Genomic DNA, 15,067 nt, shown 5'->3' with positions numbered 1-15,067 from the left:
ATAAGTACACCAAATACAGTGGTACAAGAAGGTTGGGTGATTAGTCGTAAGCTTCAGGCACTAATACTGAGACAATGAAATATTGCAGTGGATAAAACTACTTTTAAAACTGATTTTATGTCAACTTTGCCAGGAATCAAATCCGGGATCTCAATCATGGAAGGCGATGGCGTTAACTACTATACTACGAGACAGATAAAACTCTTCTTTATTTCCCTTTTCAGGAGATTACCTGAGAATGAAAGTAGCCATCGCATCGAAAAAAATCGTCCATGATTCTGGTTCTATACACAAAATCGTATGATTTATTTGCCTGGATACGGACATATTTTTTAAAGTTTTTCGTGTTTAACTGCCGTTGTAGAGGTCCTGGGTTCAATTTCTGGCAAAATAGACGTAAAAAATTGATTTTTAAAAGTTTTGTGAACTGTGACATATAATTGTTCCTGGACTGGAACCTAAAGCGTAAGACTGATGGCCTTACCTTTATGCATCAGATGATCGAATAATTGGTAAACCAAACACAGTTTTATTGATGATGGTGTTGATGAATTGCGTATTTCAATCATGTTAGCGATCCTGTATTTATTTAGCACGCTAATAAAATAAATAAAAAATAGCAACAATGTTCGTCTATAGTCCGGTCCCCAGGGCCGGCTCAGGAAGGGTAAACGGTACATGTGCGGCGGCCCTTGCTTCTCGGAGATTTATTATTTCAAATTAAAGTTTGTACGCAGCTACGGGTTATTTATGAACCGGGAAAATTGCACTCCGCCATTTTTCACAATCTTTTCGTCTTACGTGCAGCGCGAGGGCAATTCTGCTAATGGACGCCATCAACAACCATGGTGTCTGAAAGAAACACACTCGTCTTTATATGTCCCATTTTATGAACACCATAAAGTTAACATTAAACGAGGTAACAAATTCTACGTCGATTGAATGTTTGTTTTATTATTCCATCCTAATCATATATACATTTGTCGATTCAATTTGTCTTTTTTTAATTATTTTAATTTTATATTAAAATTTTCATTGTCCTAACCCTTACGGTTAACATATGTAGATTTAACAAAATATTTTTACTTTAAAAATTTACATTCTACTGTTAATAATAATATTTTTAACATCTTTTGTAAAGGTTGTCTGAGTCTTTTGTTTAGTTTTGTCTGGTAGTTTATTGTATAATTTCAGACCATGGTGTATTAGTCTCGATTGTCTTTTTCTCGTTTTAGAAGGTTGTGTATGATATTTTTCTGAAATTTTCGTATTGTGTTTATGTTTACTACAGTTTTTTTCAAGTTTGAATTCTTCTTCTACAATTACATAAGTGGCTAATTTATAAATACACTTTAAGGATTCTAGAGTAAAGAGTTCAGTTACATTAAATTGTTCAGTTTGTTTTAAAAGTTGTATAGTTGTTGTTAGATATAGTTGGTCATATACTAACTTTATTTTTTTATTTTGCTGTCTTTACAGTCTTTTATATCATTTTGATTTCCTGATCCCTATAGTAGTTGCATATAATATATTATAGTTTTACAAAGGAATTATACATTATATTTTTATCCGTTTTCGGAACAAAGTTTTTGATTTAAAAAAAAGATTCGATAATGTAACCACTTTTCTAATTTAATTGTTGAAATGAATTGGGTTGTGGTCCCGTGGCTAGTGTCTCGGACTCACGGATCGAAGGACCGTGGTTCGAATCCCAATCTACCCCAACTTGATTCTCATTTTCTAATAGTGAGTTATTTACAACTCGTTGAAAATGGCCCTCAAAATTAAATATTTGCGTAAATTATAAGAAAGCAAATATTTCTTTTAAAAAAAAAAAAAATGTCCATGTCAATTGTCTGTCTATTGTTAATCCTAAGTATTTAACATGTTCAATTTCAGTAAGTCGTTCATTATTTATGTAAGCATCTACTTTATGCCATTTTTTTCTAGATTCAAAATGGATAACATTTCATTTTTTTCATTAAGTGTAAGTAAGTTTGTGTTTGTCCATTTAGTCAACATAGTAAGGTCTTTATTTATGTCATTGTTTGTTATTAAGTCTGTTTGATTTTTATAGAATAGTTCAATGTCGTCGGCATACATAATAATTTTCCTTTGAAATTGTTCAGTCATAAGTCATTAATATATAAAATTTATAATAAGGGACCCAAAATAGATCCTTGTGGGACTCCAAAATTTATTGTTTGTATTTTACTTTTTTTTTCATTTACAAAGGTATACTGCTTTCGATTTGTTAAGCATGATTTTAATAGTTTGCATTCTTGAGATTTTCCTCCCATATCATTCAATTTTTTTATCATGGTCTCAATATGTACTGTATCAAAAGCTTTTTTTGTGATAATTTGTGTCCGGCAGAAGAAGAATACATTTTTGTCCGTGAAATAGAACCAGAACCCCTGATGAGCGGTTTTGACTCAATTGCTACCCTCAGGAGTATCTTGAAAACGGAAATTAAAAGGAAATATTTTATTTAAACATTTAATATACATATTCTATTCCTTAATAATATGCATGCTTCCATTTTCTATTATGATATATTCCAACTTAACACAGGGCTCTTGGCCTCATATAGTTAGGGATACATTTCTAATAATATATATCTTTATATGAACAAGTAAGATGCATTAATAAATATAATCAGTATACATAAATGTAAGACCGGGCATATTGCATTAGAAAATTTATTCGTACCTATCCAAACCGTTAAATATAAGAAAATAAATAGTTTGTAAGTACGTATTTATTCGAATATTTCAATTTCAAAATAAAATATTTTTCGAGAATGTTTTGAGTATGTCCAAATGTTTGCATACCGGCTGGATTTCCTCCCTAAGGAGTTGTTCATATTTAAATTTGTCTCTGTTGCAACTGATAATGTACTTTTACATAATGTAAATTGTACATTAGTGGGATTATTGGCAAATGGCAATATCTTCCAACCGACTAATAAAATAAACGTTTAATTTTTATAATTCAAGTTACAAAACATATTCAAAAGAAAATAAAAATGTATAAAAATTGAAATAACTGGAATTGGATATAAATGACTTTAAATCAATACTCTTACTCAATGTTTAAAAGGAAAAAAGATCAATGAATAAAGGAGGGGAGATTAAGGAAGAGAAAGGAGATGTTTGTTTAGACGTGATTTAAACAGAGATACTGTGATAACATCTTGAATGGTGAATGAGAGATGATTCCACAGTCGAGCCGCTTATATCTATACATTATATCGAGGCTTTACTGACAATATTAATAATGGTTTATTAACAAAATTTACAAATTCTTTATCTACTACAAACATACTTACGTAATAGATTTTTCTGGATTATGAGTAGTCTGCCTAACTAGGTACGACCTGTTTTAAGGCAGACATTTTTTTGCAAAAATAAACAATCACATGACTACCTACTAAGTTGATTTATTATAAATTTTACAATTATATACCATTTATTATTTTGGAATGTTTGTTCAATAAGTTTTCCGATTTTTCTCTACCTAAATCTAGTAACTATTTTATTACAAATTTATTTAATTGAATTCGGGTCATGGTTTTGTAATGTTTGGGTAACATAGAATATTTTGGGACCCAGAAACCTGAAATTTCTTTGCCCGAATTCAGAGTTTGTGGTAGACCCTATGACCCATCCTTTAGTTTGACTTCTGGTAGTGTGGGAGTGTTCCTTTTGAGGTTTGGTAAAATAATTTGCTTTCACAAACATAATTATTCTAAATATATATAATTCCCTTATATCTTATATCGAATTCTTCGGACAACTTGACACTGGGGTACCTGAAGGGCTTTTTAAAAAACTATTTTTTAAATAATTTTTACGCAGGTTTGAGAGGTTTTAATATTGATTTATAAGTGCCTCCCTATTATATTATGGCATAAGTTATAATTGATGCATTAAGTCATTTTAACGAATTCCGGGATAATCACCTTCAACGCTTTTTAATTCCCTCAACACACTATTTCTCCCAAAATTTCCTTTTCTTTTTTTAAGCTTTAAAAGAATAATCTTTATTCTAAGCGAAGCATAAAATTTGAATTCAACGTATTGTACCCATTTAAAAAAAGATTTGTTATTAATTTATAAATCAATATTTAATAGTTACTGTACATATTGAAATAGCATATCTGGAACTAATGATTTTTTTGCATTAAAATGAAGTTGACTTCAGATTTTAACTTAAGCCTAAACCAGCATTTTTGTTATGAAAGTGGACTTTGGTATTTTATTTACGTATAAAAAATCTGATTGCAATAATTACTGCATTTTTATCTTCAAAACGGCAGAAACTAGACTCTCGTGTTTTATCCTCTAACTAACAGTCATAAACTAAAAATAACTTTGTATATTATAAGTAATTCTTAGCTTATTAGAATAATCTATGAAAAGATAAGCAGTGCCCTTAGCACCTTAGTTAGGATAGCTAAAAAATCAACACATTGCATTTATTTATTCATATTTTTTTCATTATAAACTATAATAAATAATTAAAATACTGTGACCTCACTGGGGTTCCCCGTGCCGAGGATACTTAACAATATACTTTTTAAAAATATTTTTACATTTGGAACAAATAAAAAAGACTTACTTTAAACAGGGATAGTAAACTAAATGTTCAGACAGTTTTAAACTCTATGTATTTATGTACATCTGTATTATTTATATTACAAAACGCACAATGAAAGAAAAAAATCATAACATAAACTTGTGGAACAGTTAATTCAATATTGGTTTGGACGAATAAGACAATCCATTTTACTTCTACCTAGCTCCACAATCCATTTTTTTATAGCCTTTTCGATCATTTTCTCGTTTTTTATTGTTTTAATAGATGGTGGGATTTAAAAGATATAGTTTTAGGTTCTTTTCTTTTCATCATTTCTTACTTTGTCTCATAAGCCGAATATGACACCCGTCATTTGATTTCAAGTCCCTTTATTGTCCTGTCTGAAATTTCAGAGTACTGAGGTCGTTAATCATAATAATCGCTCTAGTAAGCGCCTCTCGTATGTCTCGACTCTATTATGTACACAATAGAATGAAAGATACAAGAAATACAATCCCTCCCGACATCTATGTCGAGATAAAGATTCAAGGGTTGAGTACCCACTGTCTTATTTCTGGTTTTATTATGAACGACGGACTTAAATACAATTTATCGTCATGGATAAGAGAGTTTTGTGGTACTCGAAATTGTAAATTGAATAAAATGTTTTTATCATTAATTTTACGGATAATTTTAATAGCGAGATTTTTGTGAAATCACTTCAGGAGCTTTTTTTTGTTGCGTTATTTTTTCCCTTGCTTATATTATATAAGGTTTATATTTCAAAAATATGATTTTTCTGCTATTATATCACTTATTTATTTATTTTTATGGTAAACAAACAGTGTGTACACAACTTTTAGTGAATTTTCAAAGGTACGTGGAATGTCCTTTTAAATGTCAGGAAAACTCATTAGTTTAATCCACAGTTGGCATTCTATTATTATCGCTGAGATAAGTAATGTTAAGAAATTAATTGTCAATATTAAATTGTGTTTAATCATAAGTAACTAATAAAAAAATTATGAAATATAAGTAATTATTTGAATTCCAATGAATACGTATTGAATTTTTAATGTTTTGTTAAACGTGTCTTAATTTTTTTTTCAGGTCTAATCACGGGATCCAAATAAGGATCTGAGGGATGATTTTATAACACGCTGACCATTGCGATCGGTAAGAAAATTCATTTTATATTACTATTAGATGCAGCCAGAAGACGATATTTTTATATTGTGATGAATTTTGAATTAAATACTTAAATATTGAATTATGGATTTAATATCTTCAATAAACTATTTTTAATGTATTCCCTTTTTCTACTGATATTTACTGGTGGAATTGCATTTTTATTATAATAATAATAACACGTATTCAGTTTAATTTTAATTTTATGCTTATGACAACCGAACTCCCGGACGAGTCTTTCTCATTCTTCACGTTTCTCCGCCATTCTCGTAGACTGTTGCATCTGTAACTCTTGATTACACCGGTCCACCTCATTTGTAAAGGTCCCATTACTCGTATACCATTAACAATACCAAGCATGATCTGTCGCTCCGGACTGTCCACCCCTACTCTAAGAATGTGCTCTAAGGAGGGTTCGCTGCTCGCATTGTGCGGATAACCATTTACCCCGTGCGTGGTGCGTCCATAGAACGCATAACCATTGCTTCCATTAAATTTAACCAATTAATAGTAAATTAGTTATCAGTCATAATACTCTACATTTAGGTTTCTATAAACAAATAATATTACATCAATTTTGTTAATAATTTAGATAAAATGCGAAGGAGTTTTAAAAAACAAAAAAACTCTTTTTAAAACATTTGTTCGTCCCCAGCTAGAATACTATACTCCTATTTGATCACCTTTCTATAATGTGAGTATTAATAGACCAGAAAGGGTCAAACTAAAATTCCTTAAAAAGGTCGGCTACCGGTTGAATCTTAACTTATCAACAATATTTTGAGTTTGTCCATTTTTTGTGGACAAGAACTGGATTCAACTCCCTGGGGAGCTGTAACATATTACAACAGAGATGAAGAACATTAAAGAGAAGATAATATAGAAGTCTAGGCATCTACAGGGCTTATGACATGTCAATGGCTGGTTTTAGTGGCCACTTTACACATAAATAAATAAAGGTTTTAGCTTTTTTACTTCACAAACCTCAACATATGAAAGAATTGAAGGCGGCCTCCGTGGTGTAGTGGTCAAGACGCTTGACTCACACACGGAAGGTTCCGGGTGCGATTTCCGGTGAAAACACAAAAATTAAATGTGATTTCACTCAAGCCTGGGTGTTCTGTGATGTAATTCATCACTGTAATTGGGTCAACTGGCCTGTTGTAATGCAAAAAAATAAAAATATATGTATATATATATATATATAAATGTTCAAATATGGGCAAAATGTAGAATGTTACGCAGTGTGTAAAGTGGCTACTTAAACCAGCCATTGACAGGTCATTAGCCCTGTAGATGCCTAGACTTCTATATTCCCTTATCTTTAATGTTCTTTATCTCTGTTGTAATATGTTAATTCTCTAACTATGCTGAAAGTATGCATTACTATAGAATAAACTCTCTTAAAAATTGAAGAATAATGTTAGACCAGTTATTTTCAGATGAAAAATAAATAATAAAATTGATTCCCCTAATCCACTTAAATACTTCCATTCCGTGTGCCATCTAGACCAACGAGAGAAAATGTTCCGTTTAACAATGCGCCTACAAACTATTGAAAGCAATCAAATATATCTAGAATATGCGAGCAATATAACAATTAATTTACCGAGGCTGATATTATTTATGACAATGTATGTATATTTAAGTCAAAAATCATAGAAATATAGAGAGAAGCAGATATTCAATTAATTTTATAATTGTATATATATTTTTCATTTCTTATCTTTTACATTTGTTATATTTAACTTAATTTTAATTATTGTCTTAAGTGTACACAATTTTTTTTGTATGTATATGAGTGTCCTACACTTATAAATAAATAAATAAACAATCGCCTTACAAAAAATCTTAATATATATAAATGCATTTTCCATGTGCATCTATTTGTCAGCGCGGGCATGGGCGTACTGGCGCTTCTGGCTGATCTAGAATCAAACACAAGCAAAGAACGAAGGGACCAAATATGAATTTCTCTTCTTCACAAAACCCGGAATTTGGATCTATGCGCTGACTGAGATTCTTACCAGGGATGGAAGCAATATCTGCAGCTCGATTTTTTTTTGTACGACTTGAGACTGAATACAGTACAAAACTAGATGAAGAAATATCTTCATCTAGTTTTAACGCCATACGGCCGGGAGGTCGCGCCGCACCAGTGCGAAGTTGGTATTTTGATGGAGTAGTAGAAATTTACAATAAAAGGTGGAATTTAGTTAAAACATTAGTAAAAATAAACTGATTTTTTTTCTTGTTCGTATACTGACAAATTCTTTTTCGTCAAAAAATTGTTTTTTAACTAGCTTATTTGTAACTTTGTTTGACTGAATTTTTATAAAAACATAAAAATGCCACAAAATTATTTGCAGTTATTTATATCGTGTGTGGTTGGTTGACTTTTTTTTGACAATTGATCGACTTCTAAGGGGTAGTGATATTATTATGTACCAATTTGGGTTTTTTTTCTTCAATTTTATTTATTCAAACAAAGGAATGTATTAATCCAATAAAAAAAGACTTTAAATGCTTTTCTTAATGCTTGGCAATCGCGATGAGAAGCTTCCCCTTAGGAGATGGTTACCTATCTTTTTTTTTTCTTCAATCCGTCAGCGCTTAGAATCTTCTTGGTCATCCCCGATCACTGGACTACGCAGTTTTTATCAGGTCATGGTATATTTAATCGAAAAATATTTGTTTTTAATATTGTTGACTCCCCTTCGTGCTGCTGCCGATATCCTAACCAATCTTCTGAACACATACTGTTCTCTTGTCCCTTTCTCCTTCTCTATGATTACCGAATGGAGCTTCTTGCTATTATCCGTGGCCCTGTTATAGGTCCTGTCAGATATACAGATCTGGTGGCTTCCAAAAAGAATTTCAAGGCTTTTAAAAAGTTTTGTAATCATTTCGGCAAATTGATTATGTTCAATCAATTTAATCCGAGTCAGTAAAAAATTCACTTCCCTCTCTTCTCAATCTAATGAAGTACATATTTTGTACTTCTGGATTGCTTTCTTTCAGCACAAAGATGCTAAGGTTACCAGATTTCAGAGAGCTCTTTCAGGCAGCTTTTCTCGTTTGACAACGAGCAAATTTTTCGTGTATGTGGGCACCGCCAAGGAGACTTATGTCCTCAGATGCTGGGTGCGGTATGTGGTGGGCAAGCTATTCATACAAATACATATTTCACAAAAAAATAATAACTTATCCCTAACTCTACGAAACCAAGAGCCCTGTGTTGAGTTGGAATACAACACAACGGAAAGTGTAAGCATGCATATTATTAAACAATTCCAAAAATATACATTATTTTATAAAAATATATTAAAATAAACATCTGGACAACACGCTTAATAATATATAAATCGATGCAATTTCTCGCAGCAGTCTCCTGCAATGATCTCTTCCCTTGAAAACAATCCAAACTTGTACACCTCTTTTGAAAATGGCTTTCGTTTTGGAGAACTGAATATGTTCATATAGGACACTAAACATTATTGGGGCGAGAAAAAGGAAATTTCTCTGAGAAAAAATCGTACGTGTTTTTGGTATTGAATAAACCAAATTACAGGAAAACCTCGTATGAGTATTCTGATGAGATCTCATTTTGTAACCGCATGACCAGAAATGTGTTAATGACTCCAAAAAAAATTGTCTGGTACCTTCATAAATTGGAACAATGTCCTAAATAGAAAAGTGGTTGGACATCGAAGCATCAGTCTAAGTATTATTTTTTATACATTTATTAGAGGATTTATGATGGACGCCTACATATTAACTACCTACATATTGATTGGTTCTCTTATTAAAACTTCACCGCGCGCCCCTGGTGTGTAGTAACTAATATACACGCAACAGCAGTCTCCAAGGCCACATTTCAAATGCGTCAATCCTCACACATTTCTTAGACCTCAGTGTCCATGTATCTGGGGCATAATGAATGACACTGAACACCAGCAATCTATTGAAATATTTTTTTAACAATCTACGGAATGGTTCATTTTCATATATTTCATTTTTAACGTGCGATCATATTGTGATGTAAAAGTGAACACGTATCTTTAAAGGTGAACCTAGCAATTGAATTTGAAATTCCGTAAAAATTGTAAGGGCGTCTTTTGAAATAATTTATGTTTCCGACACAGCCATACAAGGGAATATATTCACATAATCAATACAAAACGTACGGCTTTTAGGACTTGTTTCCGTTGTAACGCTTTAGATAAATGATCGCTTAGAAAGATTTATTGTGTATGGAATTGCCAAGAGAATATTTAAATTCTTATTGCGAGAAAAATAGAACATTTCGGAGTATTCTGACAGTAATTATTACATCGGTTTTAAATACAAAAAAACGTTTTAGGAATAACCTTAATGAGAAAATTGTTCATTTATTAATTGAAAACGTGATATTAAATGTTAGAAAATAATTGTATATTACCACATACCGAATTTTCAATGTCTAAAGGTTTCAAGACGTACCCGTCTTGTCGTCAGGACAGTAATTACACATACATATACACCTAGGTCTCCGTTGTGTAGCGGTGAAGACGCTAGAACCACGCGCTGAAGGTTCTTGGTTCAACATCAGATTAGAACAAAAAATTTTATGTAATTTTTCTCAAGCCTGTAATTGAGCTTTCTGGCCTCTGGTCAAAAAAATTAATTAAAAAAAATAAGCTTGCAAATTACACTGTACGCATTTACCACAGTAGAAGTTAAACAAAATAAGAAAACCAACGTGCTGATAACAAATATGCTGTTATAAGCTTACGTTTAACCGTTGTTTTTTTAACACATCCATTCATTCCTAATATACTTTAAAAAAAGAAAATACTGTCAGAAGTAAAAACTACTAAAGAAAAAAACATATTTATGAACACTAGTATTCTTATCTTATCTGCGTCAAGGATGAAGAATACAGATCTACTTGTGAAATAGAAGCAGAACTCTGAAAAAATTTTTTCGACAAAATGGACTGTTTTTATGTAAAAATCCCAAATAAAGAAATCATGAGCAGAGAAATCCGCCTACTTGTAGTGCCTCTAATTATTTCGGCTCTGGGTTCAATTTCTGGCAGGGTAAACGCAATATATAGATTCTAAACGTTTTTTAAACTACGGTACTTCAGGTTCTTGGACTGTCAATAAATTTTCAATAAAATTCTTCAATATTGACTTATTTTTCTTTCGTATTTTAAATGGGCTTTTAAGAAAAAAATCCCATCACAGAACGATTAAAATTCTTGATAAATCGTAATTAATGCAAAAGTTGCTCGGAGGAACAAAATGATTGTCATTTTTAATGCGTAGTTATGTGTACCGTGAGATATTAGAGCCATCCGTACATACCGATGTACCTGCCTCAAAACTTAAAGATAAAGGTTTGGTGGTGTATCTTTATGATCGCTCCGAAAAGTGTATCTTTAACTGTGACATCATAATGAAGGTGTGCCTTTTAAGGGCGTAGATATGTGAACCCCTGGCGTACGCGTCCTCTTATTACATACCGATGTACCTACCCAAAAATTGAAAGTAGGGGGTCAGAAGTGTATCTTCGTAATCGTTTGGGAGAATTTATCTTCATCTATACCGTTATGGTGAAAGTATGAAGTCCTTAACTTCCCATCGTAATCGCGGCCCGGAGGTTGTTAGAGCGCTCGCCCGCTACTTAATAGCCCGATACTTAAAATACCTGGGCTTGGAGGGGGAGGACTAATTTAATTTAAGGACCATTATCCAGAAAGTCAAAAAAAGTGTGTGTCTACAAATATTTGGCAGTACACATTATATATCACCTATAATATTGTTGAGTTGTTGACAAATATCCACCAATTTGTATTGATCTAAACATAATAATTATACATGTTGGTTATGTTCAAATCCTTAGAGTAATGAAACGTAAATATACCTTCAAATACCGATTAAAACATATGAATTGGAAAATTAATTGTTTTTGCAAAATCAATATGAATTTTGTGGAGAAATGTTTTCATACAAAACTTCAATAATGATTTTATTAAAAAAACATGTCCCTAGAGAAACGCGACGTGTTTGGCAATGATAAAAGTGACGTATAGATTCGTGACGATGTTCTAGAATATTTTTAACTGTAACATTCAAAATTAACATGACTCGTGACGTATTAGGAGCGTGGCCAATGCAATGACCGTTTTCGCGGGAATTGAAATTATAAATTTAAAAATGTTTTGTATTTATTTATTCATTCAAAATTACAAAATTTAATATTTATGAACTTATTAAGGCTTTTTACGCTATGCCCGTGTCAAGCCACAATAAATAATAATAAAAATACATCGTAAAAGTAAATAGATCAAATTATTATGACATAGAATCTAGAAAAATAAGGTGAATGTAATAAATAATCAAATTCCAAAGAATACAATGCAAAAAAGATTATCAGAAATAATTTTTAAAATATAAATTATACAAAATTAAGAATCACACATAATCAAATATACAAAATAGTGGTATCATTAAAATCAACAAAATAATAGTAAAATATAGTAGTTTTAAAAAAAACAAAATAAGAGTATCATTTAAAAAAATTGACATCTTTGTCCCCATCGATGTGCAGCAACCAATTGCAAACATTTTTCTTACTACTTACATGCTACTAATACTGGCAAGTATTTAAAAAAATGTGTTTTACTCTGCACTATTTCATAGACCGTTATTACTTCAAAAAAAGTGATATTTCCTAATTCACTGGTGATGTCACATAATAATTTAGCCACTGCTGAGAAACAGTTATTGGATGATTTTATACAACTACGAAGATGGTCACATGATGTAAGTTTGATTATCAATGCTAAGAAGACCTAAGAAGAGTAGAAAAATTTAGTATACTGAAATAAAATGTGTATACTGAAATATTATGTACCTGATAGTACTTATGATTAGAAATCAAACACTTATTTGAGTCTACTGAATACTTTATTTTATTTTAACAAATATAAACATATAAAAATAAAAACTTCGTGACAATTGTTTCGCTTTATTAGCGCTTTTTAAACGAATGTAAAGATTATTTGGATTGATAGTCCTTATATAGTTATATAATTCAAGGTACTTAAGTAGAAAATAAAAATAATCTTATGAACTATAGCATGTACATTAATCATAATTGAGGGAAAAACCAATGGTTAGGGTGAGGCTAAGTGTTTAATAGGTAATGGGGAATTTAGGTATTTATATTTGAATTTCGGGGAAAATATAACAAAGTAAGTATTAATTGACATACAAGTATGTATTGTGAGATAATTGATAAAGCTGTATAATTTTGTAAATTTAGATAATTGTTGTCGAAAAAATATCAATAATTTTATAATAGGTTGCTGTTCATTTTAATTTTAAAACATGATTGAAATATTATGAGGAAATTCATATGAACATAAATGTATTACAATACAATATTTCTATTTTTAAGAATTTCTTATCAAAATATATAAATGCAATTGAAACATGATTCATCTATTAATTACGCGTCATATAAGCGTGTACAAAAAGGAACAAAGTGAAGAATAACAGTCTATTTAAATATGTTTTTGTTGCATTTATATATTTTGATAAAAAATTCTTAAAAATAGAAATATTGTATAATAATACATTTATGTTTATATAAATTTCCTCATAATATTTCAATCATGTTTTAAAATTAAAATGAACAGTAACCTATTATAATATTATTGATATTTTTTCGACAGCAATTATCTAAATTTACAAAACTATAAAGCTTCATTAATTATCTCACAATACATACTTGTATATCAATAAATACTTACTTTGTTATATTTCCCCCGAAATTCAAATATAAATACCTAATTTCCCTATTACCTATTAAACACTTAGCCTCGCCCTTAACCATTGGTTTTTCCCTCAATTATGATTAATGTACATGCTATAGTTCATAAGATTATTTTTATTTTCTACTTAAGTACTTTGAATTATATAACTATATAGTACGGACTACTATATAATAAGGACATTCAATCCAAATAATTTTCACATTCGTTTGAAAATGCCCTAATAAGGCGAAACAATTGTCACGAAGTTTTTATTTTTATATGTTTATATTTGTAAAAATAAAATGAAGTGTTCAGTAGACTCAAATCAGTGTTTGATTTCTAATTATAAGTTTAAATATTTAGTTCAACAAAATAAACACCGAATCAATCAATACCTGATAGTACTTTAAGAATAATTTATTTGTCACTTTCAGAATCGATTAAAGGATACGCTTTAACTTCATAGGCTTTTTCCAGTAATACAAACATAAACCTTGTTCACAACTTACAAAATTCAATGGTCAAATTATTAATTGAAAAAAAATTGTACTGTCAGCGACACGATATTCCAATATCTTTATTGTATAAATCTGTAAATATTTTATCCGTTAGTGCTTTTTTATGGTCTAAGCTACTTTCTCAGCATGCGTTTCTATCTGAATATAGAAATAAATTGGAGCATGTATTTAACACTCGGTTCACTAGTGTAGATGGACAAGCTCTCCCTAAATTCAATAATAAATACGGGAAAAGAACACTAGAGTACAATTTACCAAAAATGTAGAATATGCTCAATTTTTTATTTATTTTTATTTTTTCAATGTACATGGGAATATTTTTTTTTTCTATAGTAATACGTGTTTTTATATGTTATAGACTTAAAGAGATATGATTATGTGTATATTTATTAGAATTATAAGCACCTGCTGACGAACTGCATTTTATGCAGTTCAATCATCATCACTCCCTTTCCGCACCTAATGGTGCATAGGGCACTGAATTAATACACCATCGTAGCGTATCTTAATCATTTATGTTACATGAAGGTAAGATGATCAGTTTTACGCTTCAGGTATCAGTTCAGGGACTATGAAATACTCTAGTGAAAAAATACCTTTTGAAAAAAAAAGTATTTCATGTCAACCATGTCGGGAATTGAACCCGAGACCTCTTGCATGGTAGGCAAACGCGCTGACCATTCCACCACGAGGCCAACAAATTCAATAGAACTTGATAACTCATATTTTAATTTTCGTATGCTTTTGGTAATTGAAAAAAAAAGAAAAAAAAACCCTTTTAACTTTATCGCACAAAATATAAGCTTTTCAAATATTTGGTTTTTAGTTTAACAACAAATGTGTAATGAACGGTTTCGGTTTGCGCTTGAAATTCTCGAACTGAGTACCCACGGCCCGTTGTATTGCTGTAAATTGTAGCTGCTTTGTGGTTCATCTTAGAATGTTTTTTTTCCGTATGGGCGACTCTATTTTA

The 15,067-nt window shown here is 30.7% G+C and overlaps 1 protein-coding gene across 2 annotated transcripts in view; it reads left to right on the top strand.

The window, feature by feature from the left end:
• Positions 1 to 5,683: 5,683 nt before the first annotated feature.
• LOC148283165 (uncharacterized) overlaps positions 5,684 to 15,067 on the top strand; it is a 334,091-nt gene continuing 324,707 nt past the window's right edge. For both annotated transcript variants that reach the window (XM_088223929.1, XM_088223930.1), the window contains exon 1: positions 5,684 to 5,757. The gene's annotated coding sequence lies outside the window, so the exon portion shown is untranslated. The remainder of the gene's footprint in view (positions 5,758 to 15,067) is intronic.

The sequence above is a fragment of the Micrasema longulum genome, unplaced genomic scaffold (genome assembly GCF_059751315.1).
Source record: "Micrasema longulum isolate JH-2025_06_02 unplaced genomic scaffold, ASM5975131v1 h1tg000259l, whole genome shotgun sequence".
In the NCBI taxonomy this organism is placed as follows: Eukaryota; Metazoa; Arthropoda; class Insecta; order Trichoptera; family Brachycentridae; genus Micrasema; species Micrasema longulum.
This window is presented reverse-complemented; position numbering and strand designations above follow the sequence as displayed.